General features: G+C 36.6%; 1 pseudogene; it reads right to left on the bottom strand.

Moving 5' to 3' along the window:
- Nucleotides 1-2,064: 2,064 nt before the first annotated feature.
- On the bottom strand, nt 2,065-9,808 carry LOC110023050 (annotated as a pseudogene).
- Nucleotides 9,809-18,436: the final 8,628 nt, after the last annotated feature.

Below are 18,436 nucleotides of genomic sequence, written 5' to 3'. Positions count from 1 at the left end.
CTTCGCTCGTGTTAAGTTTTGAGCCAAAACAAGTCTTTTAATCATATTAAAATATATATATATATTTATTTATTTATTTATTTTTAACACTAAAATATAAAAGTATTTTAAAAAGCGTTATAAAAATTAATATTTTTAAAATAAAAATATAATCAAACTGATTCTGAATAGATCTTTACTGACGCCTGAATATGAACTTAATCTAATATAATTTAATCCTGAAATTCTGAAAACAAATTTTTTAGATTTTTGCCATCTAAGGGGGCTTTTGGGGCACTTTATATTTTCATATTCAATGCTTTATTCTTTTGTTATGATTTAATATGATGAAACACATGTTTGGTATACTTTTAATTTTCTAAAGAACCACCCCGAAACTTTCTATTTACAGATTAACCACTCTTTCGTTCATATTTCAATTTCTTACACAAATATCAAAATTTACGATAAAACCCCAACTCATATTCATCATTTTTATCATATTCTCAATAGTTTGGTATACTTTTCTGCATGTAGCCGAAAAAATATTGCATCATGACTCCACACGTAGTGTTACGTGCGGAGTCCAATGAAATCACAGAACACAATAACACAGGGGAATATTCCCCCCTGCGTTATTCTGGTGTTATTGTATGTTATTCATGTGTTATTATGTTCTGGGAATATTCATGGTGTTATGATAACATAATAACACATCAATAACACTTGAATAACATACAATAACACCTGAATAACACAGGAGAATATTCTCATGTGTTACCAGACCGTTTTTTTCTCTAAGTGTGGCGTGATTTCATTGGACTCCGCATGTAACTCTACATGCGGAGTCCTGCTGTAATATTTTTTCCTATCTTATATATATATATATGAAATTTAGGTGTTATGGACTTCCATAACATACATATCACTCAATTCTTATATATTTATATATCTCACACCTAATTTTTAATTTTTGCATAGAATGAAAATGTTCATTTCAATTGTTAAGAGTCAAACTGATGATATTTTTGATGTGATATGAAGGATTTGAATGGTGTAAATATAAAAAAAGCAAAATGTAGGTGTTAGATGTATAAATAGCTAAGAATTTGGTGATATGTATGTAAATGCCACTAAATAATTTCTTAAGAAGTCCATTGGATCAACGTCGGAAACTGTAGGCAGGCCCGCTCAATGTTAATACAACCAGACTTCTTTATGTTAGAGATAGACGTTAGACACGATCATGTAATTAAATGTTGATTGAACACCGCCAGCTTTTGGGTGGCAGAAATAGCCCGACTCACACGTGCTACTGTGACAAGCTAACCATTGATCCCACGTGCTAAGTATCACTTCTAACTTATTTTCATTTAGGGCTATTTGGTTGAAATTATTACTGAATTTAAAATCAAATAAATAAGAGCTTGTTTAGGATCATTTTTTTATTTTTTAAATTTTATTTTCATTTTGAGTATATATTTTTATAATATTTTTTTGGACTTTTTTATTTTTTTTTTCAAAAAAATAATTAGTTTAATATTGAGATTTAAATGTAATAAAGGCTTGTGATGGGGTTTATTTGCAAAATTGAAACACAATAGTGAGCATCCTTTTTTGAGGGGAACATGAGAATCCTTAATATCTTCTTCTAAAGTTCAAAAATGAGAGACTGGAAATGACTTTTGAAAGCTAATTTCCCATTGTTGGACAACAAATACTATTTCTCACAATTGATTGACTACTCCATTCATGAATTGCCACTACTGGGCAAAAGTATAATTTTTAAAAATATTGGGGAATAAATGTAATGAGAAGGTGGGAGAGGAAAAGTTACTAAATTACCGAAACTACATTATTAAATATTATTATTTATATAGAAAAATTGTCAATCTCTTAAGAGCAATTGCTCGCCCTGGACATAACATGGTTCGGCCATTGCTAATGAGAACTCAAATCTATATGCTAGCTCGGATTAAGCAGTCATTAAAACTATAATCCACAAATAATCCATACTAAGTATATTAGCATTCATATAGACTTAGAATGAGAAGTAAAAAATAGCACATTTTGTAATTGTGCAAGCCCAGCCAAAAGAGGCTACTGATGAGAGAGTATCATGTTATTTCAAACTTTTACTCTTCAGTCCAATACAATTGTTATAAAAATTAATGAAATACATGGTGTGCAAAGAATCGCCTTTTATCTTCGAAACAACGAGAAATTATTAGGTGTTAACAGCATATGTAGAGCTATGCATGTAAAATATTAGAGTGCACAACCGTCGTATACACGTAGCTCTATGTACATTATCTCTGCACCTAATAATTTCTTCCAAACAACAAAACTACATCTAAAAAGAAGCCAATGAAAAACCTATTATTTCACAAAATCAACTCCATCATGTTCAAAATAATTCAACATAGCAAACTTCACATGCAGGCCTATCTTTCCCCTTTCTTTGACAAGCTTAGCTGCAGTAACTAGCCAATGTCCTGGTTTATTGTCGGCCCCCTTTACAATCTCACTCAAGTCCACAAATCTTTGGAATTTCTGTGATTGCACAGGCACAGGGGGGCCATCATCAAAAACAGCAGAACTTAATTTTGCAGATTCATCCCTTTGAAGGCAGTGGCTTTCATGGTGAGTTAATGTTGAGGTCAATGCTGCACTGAAACTTGTGAAAAAGCTTCCCTTGTGAGAATGAGATGGTGGTTGGGCCCACTCAGTTCTCTGGATGGAACAATTAGGGATGTGCGAGAAGAGAAGACGAAGATGAAGGCATTTATTCAGCCATCGCGCCAGTCACTATAAACACGCCGTCGGAAACAATGTCAAACCATTTTGGGTTGTACTTCACCTCTGCAGTGCAAATGCGGGAGTAGCTCTTCCATTGAATGGACTCAAAAAATTGAGGGCCTGCGTCTTCTGATGATTGTCACATCGAAATACTGGAGGACGTGGCTGATGCAAACGTGCTTGGGAGGCTTGAAAGGTGTTGAATGTGTATGGCAAGTTGGTTGGATTTTGGACTCTCAAGGTACAGCCGGAGTCCGATTACCGGACTGTAATCACTAGAGACCTTTAAGAGAGAAGAGAATGTTATTAAGGATGAATGAATTCATATGTTTCATTATCATTTGGCAAAGAAATGGTAGAAAGAGATATTGACAGTTGGAAGAAATGAACAGACTTATTATAGATGTTGAGCATCATGGAGATGACCAAGATGATAAGCTTCTATACTGCATGTAAGTTTTTTCCCGTCCCTAAAAGCCAGCCAACTCTACAATGTTATGTAAAAGGATTAAAGGTTCAGGCTGTCACGAAGAACAGTGATAATAATGTATGTTTTCGGTTAAAAACTGCTTATTTTGAAAATTAATGGAACTTTGCCTTCTTGGCAAAAAATTATCATAAAAATTCAGGCAATCAAATATTTTAGTTCAATAATATCAAGCAGCACAATTAAAATGCATCAAACAAAAGCACCTACAATTCGAGAGATGGGCGACCTCTCTTAAACCCTAATCCCAACACTTACAATTCGAAAGGCAAACGATCTCTCCCAAACTCTAATTCTAAGATTCAAGACAGCAATCACACATAATATAACTTAACCTTAAACATATTAAACGTTATTTATATTCCGCAATAATAACTTACAAATGACTAAATTATCTTTTTATCCAGGTGCCTAAAATATGTTTCAAATTATTTAGTGGGGTCGGCGTCGGTATAACAAAAATCTTATCAGATATCTGCTGATTATGTGTTGCTGTCATGTGATACCTCACATGCGCTAGTATTCTTCTGTTGCCAAATAAGCTAAAACCAAGTAACATTAATTTATTGGCCTAAGTGTCACCATTAAGAAAGCCCATTGCCAGTTAGATATGCATGATGTCTGGAAGATTGTCAGCTGGAGACTGGAATAAGAAATCAGATTGGCTATTGATTCTTTGACAATAATACAAAGAATTACTGGAACAAGATGAAATTTTCCAACGGCGTGAAATTATGAGAGCCATCTCGCAGTAATGATAAATGTCAAAAGATATATAGTAAAGAAAATAACTAAAATTTAAAGCTGGTTGGTTTATTTTGGAGTTCTCTACAGAACTTTGAGACACAGAAATCCATGTTATATCAGGAATTATGAAACAAACTGATACTAGAGTTAACATAAATTATAATAGAAATAGAAATATTATTATTGAATTCAAATAGGGTTACAATGACGACTCTTCAAATTAAAAATAAATGATAACAAATATAAACACAAACAAATACCACTAAAGTATCTCAAGGGTGGTTGAGGTCGGCTAGATTGATTGGGATGGCTAACGGAAGATGCGACAACAAAGAAATGCTGGTGGCAACAAAGGGAAGGTGCAGAAATGCAGGGACAACAAGTATGGAGGCTTTCCTAAGTTATGGCAGTTAGGAGTTGGGGTGGATAGCGGCGGGACAGCAGGAAGGAGGTGTTCTCTGGCTGTTCTGGGAGGCAGCAGTCCGGTGTGAGGGCTTGAACAACAGAAAGGAGGTGCAGTTTGGGCGGTAGTAATGCTGGAAGGAAGGAGTCCTATCAATCAGAAATAAAAGAAATCAGATAGAATAAAGAGTTTCCTTCTTCACAATACTGCAAAGAGAGAAATATTATATTTACAAGGATTCTTTCCCGTAAATCTGATAGCTAAGATTTCAGAAGACATTTTAAATATATTGGCTGGTAGGCTGAGGACTGCAAAAAACAACAAAAAGTGCTATTGCGGGCGGCTGCAGAAAGGTACGGCGACAGGGAGTAGTGTGGGAGGATGGAGAAGGGAATAGGAGTATGATAATCACCAAGAGATATAGCTGGAACACCACTCAATCCCTCAGATACAACCCTCGAAAGGGAAGATGGACGTCAACGACTATCCTGATAGAAATATGAAGTCTAGAGTTAATCAAAAGCTAGCCTTAAGCAAGTAAAATCATACATATATAATGGCTAATAAATAAAATAGGAATGAATTAGAATAATAAGCAAATAGAATTAGGAAGGGATTAGAAATATATATATATATATAAGCAAATAGAATTAAAAACCATACATATACAATAGCATGGGGCATAAGGGAGTTGGCAGCGAGCAGGTGGAGGGAAATATGGAAGGATAGCTATCCCAACAGAATCAAGTTACAACTGAAGCATCCCTCAAACCATTGGAGAAGATCGCCACCTTGGACGAGTGACAGTCGAAACACCTCCTCGCCTTCAGCTACAGTCTTGCAGAAATCTTAAATCAGGAAGACCAAGAGTTGAACCCTAAAACAGCAAACAACATATTTATAATAGGTACTAGTAGTTAGAATAGGAAGGAAATAGAAGTAGGAAGGGAAAAGGAAAAGGTAAGAGATCAAATAGGAAAAAAGGACCGCGGTATTGTAGCAGCTACAATATCGCGTCTGTGGTACTGTAACATTTACAATATCACGACCCATTAGGCTCCCGCCTCACAAACCTTTGCAACGTTTTCAATATGTAAAAAAATTGAAGAAAAACAAGGTATGAGTTAGATAAAACAAGATCTATAGATGGATTGATAGAGAGATGGATGGATGGATGGATGGATACATAGATCGATCGATGAATACATAGATATCTTATGGACGCAAAAGAAGCTAGAAATAATGAAACTACCAAACTTTGATGTTAAAATTGTAAAACAGCTTCCACCAAAAATAACAAGCTGCAATGATATGTAAAATGATAATTGATAAAAATTTTGAAAAAGCAATGGTCGGAATCACAGAAGAATCATTAGGAAAATTGATAAACTTAACAAATTTGTTGTGAAAATGATATATCTAATATTCTAAACTAGAACAAACACTACAGCTACAGGCATTTATATTAATGGATGGCAAATATAAAAAATGAAGCAAACAACAAGAAGGTGCTAAAAGGCTTGTGCTCCTGTTAATGATTACAAAAGTATGATTAAAAACAGATGCACAAAAGCACATGTCGTTTTAAACAGTTACAAACATGCAAGCAAATCCATTAAGGGTCTGTTTGGCGCAGCTTCCTGTCTGCTGCGCGGCACCGCCCCGCGATTATTTTGTGTTTGGGGCGGCGTCTCGTCCAGCTGCGGCCCCGAATCAGACGGAAAGCTGAACGCGGACGCGGAAGATGACCCGCGGCCCAGCTTCGCGGCGGATGCCTTAAATTGGTTTTACGCTCGTGCCCTCAACTCCACCCTAAACGCGAGCATATCTTCCCCTTTCTGAATCTCCTCAAATCCCGAGCATCTTCATCTTCCCGAGCGAAGATTTCCCATCTCTTCTTCGGCAACGTTGATCTTCCTCTTCTCGATATCTGCTCCCCTGTGTTCCTCCAAACAGCGGTAAATTTTTTTTTTCCCTTTGAATGCTTCGGATCTAATTAATCTTCACATTTAGATTCTCATTTAAGAGCAATGCTTCGGATCTTCTTACTACCACTGTCACTATTCGAGTTTGAAAAGTAGTTTAGTGTTTACAAGTTCTACAGAGTACCAATTTTATAAAACTTATGAACTATGGTTTGTACTGCTATAACTGCAAACTAAATTTTTCAGTATTGAAAGACACGATTTCCTTCTTAAAATTATTGAAATAGTAATATTTTACTGGAAGACGCGATCATTTTGCAAAAAAAGTGCTAAGAAAATGATGTCAATGTTCAAAATAAATTTATTGTCAAAGCAAACATAACAGATTTGTCATATTTCCTATCATAATGTTGCTTTAAATTTTATTTTAGCGATTGCTTCAAGTTTATTTATCATGAAACAATCAATAAAACTATAGAAATGCAAGGAGAGACCAAGCTTCGGTAAATCTTAACTTCATATTGGTATGTGTCATCCTATCTTGGACACATGTCTAACTTGTTTTCATATTGGTATGTGCCTTACTTGTATAGTTGTAAAGTTCTTTTGTGAAGAATTTGGGCAGTACTTTCTGTTGGAATAGAAGTGATAATTTATCTGCTTTCTAGTTTCCCTTTTATGAAAACCTCATCCACTATCACTTTTTGGTTTGATCTTTTTTTTTTGTCATGTTAGTTGATTTGATTTTTTACGCATCGTATTTCATGCCTATACTGATTTTTCATATTGGTGAGCTTCATGTTTTAGTTTTGTGCTTAACTCACTGTTTTATCGAAGCATCTTACTATAAATCAAGAATTTTCATGTAACAATATAATTTGTTTTCTGTAGTAATTAAATGTCAATTAAGATCAAAGAAACAACTACACCGACATTATGGGAGAAAGAGACTAAAATAATTTTTTGTGACCTTTGCATCAAAGAAATAGAACAGGAAAATAGACCAACAATCTTTTTTAATAAAAAAGGGTGACAAAATATTATAAAAAAGTTCAAGGAACTTACAGGCAGAGAGTACGACAGGATGCAATTGAAAAACAAGTGAGATCAACTTAAGAAGGATTTGAAAATACAGAAGAAATTGAAACGAGGCTCAACAGGATTGGGGTAGAATCCGGTGAAGCAAACAATAGATGCGCCCGAGTGGTGGGCCGAAAGACTTATGGTGAGCATTGTTTAAAAATTTTGTTAATTAGTTACTTTCTAACTGTTTACTAATTTTTTTCTTCCTAATTATGTTTAGGTGGTGCCCGCTGCAAAGAAATATAAAATTTCTGGAATTGAGCCTGAATTAGAGGACAAGCTTGACCTCAAGTTTGGGAGGGTGGTTGCAACGGAGAACTATGCATGTTGTCCAAGCGAGATAGGGTTTGCTGCCAATCCCGTGGATCTGGGAACCCCCAGAGGTTCAGGTGATCACGATTAACTCCCAAGTCCGGAGCAAAACGAATATGATTTCACTCCTTGTGCCAAGCGTCCAAGAGTAGAAAAAAGAAAAAAATTTGGTTCTGGTTTTTTTAAAAACCAAATCTCCGAGCTGGTGTCCACTTACAAAGCAGAATCACGATCTTCTCATTCAACCACTATCGAGGAGGCACTTGAAATCATTTATTCTTCAAGTGAAATATATGAGGATGAAACGTTGTATCTGTTTGCAACAGAGTTGATAGAAGACCCCGTCCGTAGAAATTTTTTTGTGAAGATGTCTGCTGCCCGCAGAGTGTAGTATCTGCGACGTTTTTATGACCGTCTTAATATTTGAGTTTTATTTTTTATGTCATCGCAAAAATATGTCTAACGAATTATATTTGTTTTAATTTTCTAGGATTGTACTTGTAAACTCTTTAATTCTATCTTTTCTCTTATTATGCATATTTCATCAGAACAACATTTTTAATTATATGTAGATGTTTCATTTTTTTATTTCTGAAACTTATATATTTTATTAGCGTAACAATTTATATGTTGGGTTTAGAGTGCAACATATGGTACAACATGGAAGCAAGTAGAAGCGTGTAAACAGTGATATTTTACAACATGGAAGCAAGTAGAGTGCAACATACGGTATCACTGTTCTTTGATAAAAGAAAGACTCGATGTGTTCAGCATGAAGCAAGTAGAGTGCAACATACGGTATCACTGTTCTTTGATAAAAGAAAGTCTCGATGTGTTCAGCATCCAATAGTAATATTTTAGTATAGCGTGTCAACAGTGATGTTTTTCAACATGGACTGAAAGTTCAAATTTGTCTTGCATCTCCCGACACTAGTACGGTCTCTCAGATTTATTCAGATGTTCAGTTAATGCTCTTTCCATCAGCCTAAAATCAGATCAAGTAACCATAGCAGGCAGCAGGAGCTTCCTGAAATAGTAGTACAACTAAATAACAACTCAAACACCATAAAAGCTTGACATATCTTAGTACCTGGTTTGTATTAATAAGAAGTTTAGGACCAAACAATCTAAATCGAAGAATTGGATATGATTTTCTCTGTTTAGGATGTTGAAGACCAAGATTTAGTTCGTTGTAGAGCAGTGCCCATTGACGAGGGACTTGGAACTCTAAGAAGTGTCGCAACTCATCGGGATCAGGTTTATCTAATGACAAAAGATAAATAAATCATGAAGAATGCCACAAATTGAACATGTACAAGCACAAAATAATCTATTTTTCCCAGAAAAGGGCTTACAGCGGAGGTATAAATTGATTGCATGACTAAGATAGCCACTTCCCCGGATGCCTGTGAGAAGAGAAGTGATAGGAACAAATTTAAAAAGAACTGCATCAGGATTTTTAGGAACAGTCTGTAGCCAGCTAGAGTGGCTGCATATATATCGATCTCCACCCCGCTTTGAGCAAATAATGGTAAGTCCCTGTTACAAAATGTCATTATTTATTTCAGAAATGTGACCATCAAATTTAGGCGGGATGTGCTTACATCTTTGCTTGAAGTTTCAGAATGACTTGTCAGCATCAAGTTACGTGATCTCAACAGTTTTGAAGAACACCTCAGGCACCTTCACCAGCCGGCTAAAGTTATCAATAATCTGACAATTGGAGAAAAGATTAGAAATACCAAATAGAAAAAGGTTACTTGCTATTTTCTACTTCAGTTTTCTGATTTAACGAAGAAAAACCCCTTTCATCTGTAAATAAACAGTCTCCAAGACCCTCCAGATACACTTTAAGGTCAGCAGGTGATATGGTTGAATGATGATTCTGCCTAACACAAATGACATCTTCACCTCCAAAACCCAGTTCCACTATTATATGTGTCCCATAGGTACGGATGAACCTAGTAGTAACATAAAACAATAGCAAGCTCACGAGCCAGGAAGAGGTGATTAGGTCTGCAAAGCGTAAAGCGCCAAAATAGTCCCCTAAGTAATTTAGTTCCAAAGTATATAAAAGTGTAAAATCAATCCTCAACTCTTTTAATATGGGTTTTGCTCCATTCAAAAGAGACTCGACTCTAAGACTAAAGAGTGAGGGGACTATTTTGAAACTTTTCTTAGTTTACAAAAGAACGTGATGACTGCATAAGATTTTCATTACACTGAACAATTCTAGGTATACTGGGATTAGCATTCCATAGTTTTCTACACAGTTACGAGCTGAAATGCGAAATCCACTCAATATCCAGGAACAGTTTGTATAATGAAAATATGCCGAGAATATGCTCCTACTACAATAATATGTGAACCTCAGCAGTGAACCTCTATCATCAAAGCTCCACTTGATATGGATACAGCAGATACATGGCACAAACAAAACAAATCCAGACTCAATTGTAGTTTGAAATTTGAATTTCATCATACCAAGATATAAGTCATCACTCTAAAACACTCCTTAGTCAAGCCTCAAGGGAAGAACTTGTTGCAGAAAAAAAAGCATAACTGTTGAACATTGATTCAAAAGATTTGAATCAAAGTAAGAGAACACAAGAATAAGATTTAACACAGAAAAACCTGATAATGAAAAAAAAAATCATGGTATCACATCATACCAAGATATCCACTATGAAAAATGAGAAAAAATATACAGATTATACCATACTTAAGCCTCTTTGCAACTTGGGGCACTCGGATTGATTCTCCTCTCTCTTTTGCACAAAAGCAATCATAAAATCCTTCCTTCAACTAATAGGCACTTTGCACACGCTTTCTCGCAGCAAAAGATGAAACATAAAGTTCCAACCTGCAGAAATTCAGTTCAAGCACCTAGACGCCACCCTCTGACCTTTCCGGCTGCACTTTTCCAGGGAATGTTCCGGGAGCAACAACACCCCTCTTGGGCACCAGGTTTCCTAGCGCACTGTTCCTAGGTGCTTAGGTTCCCTCACTGGCTCCAGGTTCCTGCTGCCATAGGCCAAGGCAACTCCCTGGTCATTAAGGCACCAGCTACCAGGCTTCAGGCCGCCTCCCTAGGTGTTGGAAGTCCCTCGTAGCACAATCAGGCTCTACATATAATAATCTCCCACTTTGAGACTAATTTCAACCAATTCCTCTCCTTCACGTCTGTATTATATTCATAGTAATATATTGTAGTGCAACTCAACTCCAGTCTCAACCTTCCCAAACTCTAACTGAAGTTAAGCATAGCTTTAGTTTCTCAATCATAACAACCTTAGTCAATATATTTGTAATATTCTGAGTTGTGTGTATCTTCTCCAAAGATAATTTACCATATTGCAGGAGTGAACGAATGAAGTGCTAACTTAAATGAATATGTTTTGTCCCGACATTAAAAGAAATGTTCTTAGCTAGATGAATGACACTCATATTTGTTGTGAACTATATACCAATTGATGTGATCTATATATAAATCAAGCAGGCATATTTGTTGTGAACTATATACCAATTGATGTGATTTATATATAAATCAAGCAGGAGAACGATCAACAAAGCGAAAAAATAGAACGAGAAAATTCACACAAAAAAACAGTAACACAGTGAAACACACAGATTTACGTGGTTCAGGACAGTAACACAGTGAAACACACAGATTTACGTGGTTAAGGAAATTACCTACGTCCACGGAGTTGCAAAAGATTTTACTACTTGAGGAATTTACACCAGTCGATTATCTCGACTTACAATAGGATTCTCTCACTTTGTTGCTTTCACTTTTTCTCTTTTCTTCTCTCTCTACACCGAGATACACCGAAGAAACTCTAGACCGAGATACACCGAATAAGATAAATTTACAAGAGAAATAAACCCAATTTTTTTCTTCCTTCTCCTTCCTCCTGCCGCAAGGAACCACTGCTTGCACTTTCCTTTCTCTATCCGAATAAACCGAAGGAGAACCCAAAAGGCTGTGTCGTAAACTGAAGGAGAGCCGCTGCGATGTCTTTTATCACAAACAGAAAGGGAGATGTCGCGACTATTCGCGACAGAGGAGCAGTTCGCAAACAGCAGGGTCGCGCTCTTTCGCGAACAGTAGGGTCGCGTTCTTTCGCGAACTGAAGCGGGAATAGTTTCGCGATCGTTCGCGATCGGGCGGGAGCGGGATCGCTATTTTTCACGATCGGGAGAGCGATAGCGGGAGGGGTTCTGAACTGGACTCCAACATAACAAATCTCTCACTTGGAGACCGGTATACAGACTACAACGTCTTCTTTCTCGAACTGATATCCTCCACTGACGGCGTCGTTTTTTTCTTCAAACATAAATCCTACACCTCTGCAACTAAAAGATTCTATCTTCACTCCAGAAGATCAACTGAAGCTGCACAATTTCAATTTCTCAAGAGTAACACCCTCAGTCAACATATCAGCAGAGTCAACATAGTTTTGCACCTCCAAGCTATTTTCTAGATTGCTCGTCTCTGCTTACAACACCCACTGTATGGGCAATATCTTGTCTCTGCTGAAAGTCTTTTTAACAAGTCTAGTTTTGTACCTCTTACTGCCATCATGCTCAGTCTTCACCTGGTACACTCACTTGTTGTGTAATGTCTTCTTCCCTGGTGGAAGTTCTGTCAGCTCCCACTTGCTCGAACTTTCATCTTGCAAGATTCTTCATAGCTCTGTGGTTTTTCACCATATGTCTGTGGAATAATAGGAACGGGTGCCCCGGACCCACTCTTCTCTTCACTTTCATCATTGACAGAGCTATAAATCAAGATTCTTCATAGCTCTGTGGTTTTTCACCATATCTCTGTGGAATAATAGGAACGGGTGCCCCGGACTCACTCTTCTCTTCACTTTCATCATTGACAGAACTATGAACTGTAAGCAATAGTGCATCATGCACTTTTTCATATACCACATTTGCACTATCATTTTTCATATTCTTGGGATTCCTGCAGTTCATTTTTATGTGGTCAGCCTTGCCATAATTCCAGCAGGTTGTCTGATGACCAAACTTTGATTTTGATCTTCCTCTATTTGAATTCTTGTCTTGTCATCTTCCTCTGAAATCAACATTCAGTGTAGAACTCGAACCTGAGATCTCGTCAAAATCTTTTATGCGCACATCCTCAGCCAAAATCAAATCACGAATATCATCACATTTCAAGTTAGACTTACTTGCAGAACTGCTAACTGTCTTCCTCATGATTTCTCAACTATTTGACAATGATGCCAACAATATCAACGCACGTATCTAATCATCAAAATCAATTTCAACAGACAAAAATTAATTTGTGATACTATTGAAATTATTCAGGTGTTGAGCAACAGAAATGTCTTCCACCATCTTCAAGTTGAATAACTTTTCAATCAAGTACAACTTCTTATTCGCCGATGGCTTTTCGTACATACTGAGGCGATCTGTAGTTTTCCTTTTCTTGAAGACATTGTGTGGAACAGACATCGATAGGGTCAATCGAATAACCCACAGAACTTGTTTATCCAATAAATTTCATACAACTTCATCCATCCTTTTAGGTCTTTTCCCCAATAACGAAAGATGGAGTTTCTTTTCATAGAGATGTCGACCGTTTTAATTTTCTGGTTTGGAAAAGAGATAATTTTGTAGATATGAAAATAGTTTTAATATAAATATGTGATTTTGATTTTTTAGAAAGTAATATTTTAATTTTGAAATAAATGAGACCAAACGAGTTTCACATATTGAATAGTTTGGATGACTGAGCGCAATACCACAAGTAACACACTTATTCCGAAGAATAAGCATATTACTTGTAATAAACACAATCACCTAAACTAAAGAATTTATGACAACTGTTTGGTCTTGGAAACATTTTTATATGAGGTCAACAAGTTCCCATATCTAATATAAGGACTAGATAGGGTTTATTTTACTTGAGTTCTAAATTCCTCCCTATCTAATATAAGGATTAGATAGGGTTTATTTTGCTTGGGTTCTAAATTCCTTATAAAGGCAAGCCCCTATAGTTAATTACATCTCAAATGACCCGGGTCACTTAAGAAAACTCTCGATTAAGATCAGTTGATCTGCCTTTAAGATTTTAAAGTTTAAGTTTCCACGATTGGACGTTGAAAAATCAAATAAAAATCAAATGGGAGTGGCTCAAACAGGAACAGTTATTTTAAGGAATCCAAAGGAATGAAGAGTTAGGGATATCACGGATCCAGGAAAAACCCCGGTCAACTTTCCTACTGTTTGGCTTTATATCTTTGAAATGATGTTATTCAACATTTAATCATGCAATTTATTTAGATTTTAGGACTTATATTCGCACGATATCTGATCGTGCAAATAGTCTAAAAAGATAGGATGATTTACACTGTACCGTACAGTAACCTCAGAATTCTAAAGTGTTAGGATTTATAATTGCACAACAGGGTTATGCAAAAGCCTAAAAGTGATATGTGAGGGTTTACACAGCGCTAGACAAATCACATCAAAATCCTATAGGTTGTTATTTAAACTAAGAAAAGTGATTAGTGATATGAATGTGTTTTGACGTTGTTCTTTTGAATGTCCTCGTCGTGCTGCCCACGGTGTTCGCTCCAAGCTCCTTGTCGTAGCACCTTCAAGTTTGATATTACTTTTAAAGGATACATGTAATCATTAGGTTTTCCTACACTAAGATATAGTGTGTAACAGAACAATAAAGCATGCAGTATAAAAGACAAGAACAGTAGAATGTACAGTAAAAAAGAAGAACAGTACAGCATACTGTGAAGTGAAATGTTGTAATGTAAATCAAACATGTATCTGGGAGGCCTGTTGCTCCTTTAAGCGGGCTGGTATTTATTGTACAAACAAAAGAATAAAAGAAACATTGCCTGGAAAACTCGAGGAAATCGACAAATGACAATTCTAAAAAAATTATCAAAATCTCGGGAAGATCCCGGAAAAAAGGACCACGAGTGCTTTCCCCAAAAATTCCAATAAAACATACGAAAAATCCGATAAAAAGGGACCGCAAGTACTCGGGTCAAGGTCTCAAATATAATATGTTTGTACTCGATGGACGTCGAAGACTACTATCAATCACCCGGATGTATATAGTCTGCCACTCAACTAGAAGGATGTCCTACTAAACCTAACTTAGGAGGGTACTCCTTAACCCGGTATTGGTAATCAACAAGTAGACAACCAAGTTGTAACACATTTAAAATTTATATTTTAACATGCAAATGAATTTCAGGCATACAAAAAGAAAGTTGTATCAATTTTGTAGTAAAAATGTTGTATATGTTCTTATCAATTTGTTTTATAAATTTAAAAAAAAAGTATAGTTGTCCACGAGTCAATCACGTTGTCGGGCAAATGACCGCCAACAACCTAAGAAGGTACGGGTCCCTCGCTAGTCTTGTGTCGGTGAATGATATTGTCATTCTACAATTTATTAGATCCCAGGATTGGGCCTTTGTCATCATCATTCTAAGCCCCAAAATAAAATTGAACTACTTGCAACCTTGCTTGATGTTCATATATAGCAAAAGACTATATATGAGCACTTATGTGTCAGACATAAGCACTGAAAACCGAACCAAGAAGCATGAAAAAAAAGAATAAAAATGGGAATGAGAGAGGATTGATCCACCCAAAAGATCGAAAAGACGAAGGGTGAATCAACCCTCAAAACTTGTAACGAAAAGATCTGAAAAAGAGGGCCCAAGGTCCTTGAATCAATCTAAAAAAAATATCATTTTCTCAAATTTTATAAATGGATCAACCCAAGAAGGGTATCTCTTCCAAATTTTGTTTCAAACAGGTCGAAACGGGCCTAAAATTAATGTAACAATTGTATCCATGGCTCCAACACCTATATGTACTACACCTATATGTACTCACACACCCCCGCCTGAACCGAAATGTGGTATTTATGTTGTCCAAATTTTAATGTTGAATCGCCAAACGCTTTTCCAAATAACAATTTTATAAGCTTTCAAACCCTTCATGAATCTGTTTCATATCAACTTTATGATTTCCCAAAATAAAACTATAAAAGCCTTTCATATTTCACAAACTAAAGGAAAATAATCCATAGGGGGGCAACCTTTTAGCCTTCCAGAAAATCATGCCAAAATCAAAATCATTTAATTCCAACCTTTATTAAAAAAAACTTTTCATATCATTCAAACATGAAATTATCCAGATAAAATCATATAAGTGCTCATAACTAGGGGCAACAGAGAGGGACAACCACCAGCCCAACTTATCTCACGAAGAGATCACAAGGTAAGGCTCACGAGTAGGAGCAGCAAGAGGAAGGCCACCACACATTTAAGCTCACAAGTAGGGCCAAGAAAGAGAAAGCCACCACTGAATAAGCCCACGGGTAAGGGCGGCAAGAGGAAGACCACAAGGGCAGTAAACACAAGGTAAAGCTCACGGCCAAGGCAGCAGGAAGGAGACCACCACCATTTAAGCTCATGAGTAGGGCCAAAAAGGAGAAAACCACCACAGAATAAGCCCACGGGTAAGAGCAGCAAACACAAGGTAAGGCTCACGGCCAAGGCAGCAGGAAGAAGACCATCATTATTTAAGCTTGAACCAAACATTTTCAACATGAAAGAGCCACTAAAGAAAGCTCATAGCCAGAGGAAATGAGAAGAAAGGAAAGTTAAGTCCCAAACCAACCACAACACAAACCACAACAGTAAGGCTCACGGCCAAGGGCAGAGAGGAGAAAACCAAGCCCCAAACCCAGCACAGAACATCCAAACATGACAAAAAGAAACCAACTAGGATGCTCATGGTTAAAGGCAGCAGAACAAAACCAGCAAACATGCTTCACAGCAAAGGGAAAAGTCGCCACAAATATTACTATTGTGCTCCTTTAATATACATAAGAGAGTGAATGGACAAACTCACATAAACTATCTAGATTGAAACAATTCTCATTAAATAAGATATGATAATGAGTTGGTCTGCTCGTATCAAACATTTCCACATATAAGTAGACATTGAAATCATGAATTTTGGGATGACAAACTTGATTACCAATAAAAATCTCATGAGAGACGTTAAAGAAGAAACTCTAACCAAACTGTGTCCAGCAAATGGGCAAACTGAGCCCAGGGGCAAGACAAGGATCCAAAACAGACACATCTGAGTTCAACAAAGAGGCAAAACAAACTAACTGTAACAGGTAAACGTGAGCCCAACAAAGGAGCAAGAACAAAAGAATACCTCTAGCTATAGTTCAATTCCAAAAGAGCCAGAATCGAATCCAACCAAATGGTAGAATAAAGAAAATATTTCCCACATTTATCCATTCCAAAAGAACCAAAACCAAATCCCAGTAGATGGGTCAAGAAAGTTTTCAGCATGAATCCATTCTAAAAAAAACGAACCCAACAAAATAGGAAAACAGAGAATAGTTTCCAGCATTCATTCATTTCAAAAGAACAAAAAAGAACGAGCCCACCAAATGGGCCAAAACAGAGAAACATCTTTCCGCTATAATTTCCAACCTAACAGAGTCAAAATCAAACCCATCACATGGGCAAATCAGGCCTAGCATAGGGGCAAACCGAACCCAATCCTCAGACCAAACTGAGCCCACAAATTCCCAGCTAGAATTAAATCCAAAATGAAGTCAAAAACTGAACTCATCCATATGGGGAAAAACAGAGAAACATTTCCAGCATAGACTCAATCCCAAAAGAGCCAAACTGAGCCCATCAAATGAGTCCAAACAGGGTAGAACTTCTAGCATTTATTTGGATAGGAACAATAATAAAAAAAACATCAACATTTCATTTCCAACATGAATTCTAGATGAGAAAATATCATTTCAGAGTTCATATTCATGATTTCCCATGTATTTCAAGTAGAAAAGAAATGCAAGCTATCTTTTTCCCCTAAAAAACCATCCTTCCTTTAACAATAAATTGATTCAGCAATGAGAAAAGAAAAAAAAAGGCCACAATTTCCAGCATATAGGCATAGAAATAATAGAAGTGTAAGAAGAAGATTTGCATATGACAATGGATCGAAACATGCTTTCCCTGAACTGTTATTTCAACTAATCAGCATAGAACTTCTAAATCAAATCCAATAAAGGTATTGAAGGCCCAATCTTTGATATCAATTCCGTTACAAAATACCAGTTAAGACAAATCAAAGTCTTATCAAGAAGTACCTTGCTTGAGATTTCCTAAAAGAAAAACACAGAAAAAGGGCACCAAGCTTCCAAACGCCCAACACATAAGAACCTTTCTAAAAGAAAAAAACACAGAAAAAGGGCACCAAGCTTCCAAACGCCCAGCACAAAAGAACCTAGCCGAAAGAGAACTTCAACAGAGCCTCTCTTCCTAAAGGCTTCGAGAAACAGCAACCAACGAATGCTCCAAACTCCCAGCACACGAGAACGTAGCCAAGAAGAAATTTCGGCAGAACCTCTCCTCCTAAAGCCTCAGACAACAAAAACCTCAACCTCTCTTTTTCTCAAAAAATTTTCAACAACCCAAAACAACACTCTAAGAAGCTTTTTTATAGGCAGAGATGAGAGGGGGACCGCCATCTACCAGCCTCACTGGTAGTCGAATCAAATGACGAGGAAAGAATTGTCACAGTAAAAAGGGAGACGTTAGAGCCTCGAGAAGGAGAAGGGTCTGTTGACCTCATTTTTAGTGAGGTCTTAGT

Source organism: Phalaenopsis equestris, unplaced genomic scaffold, assembly GCF_001263595.1.
Source record: "Phalaenopsis equestris unplaced genomic scaffold, ASM126359v1 Scaffold000206, whole genome shotgun sequence".
Lineage (NCBI taxonomy): Eukaryota > Viridiplantae > Streptophyta > Magnoliopsida > Asparagales > Orchidaceae > Phalaenopsis > Phalaenopsis equestris.
This window is presented reverse-complemented; position numbering and strand designations above follow the sequence as displayed.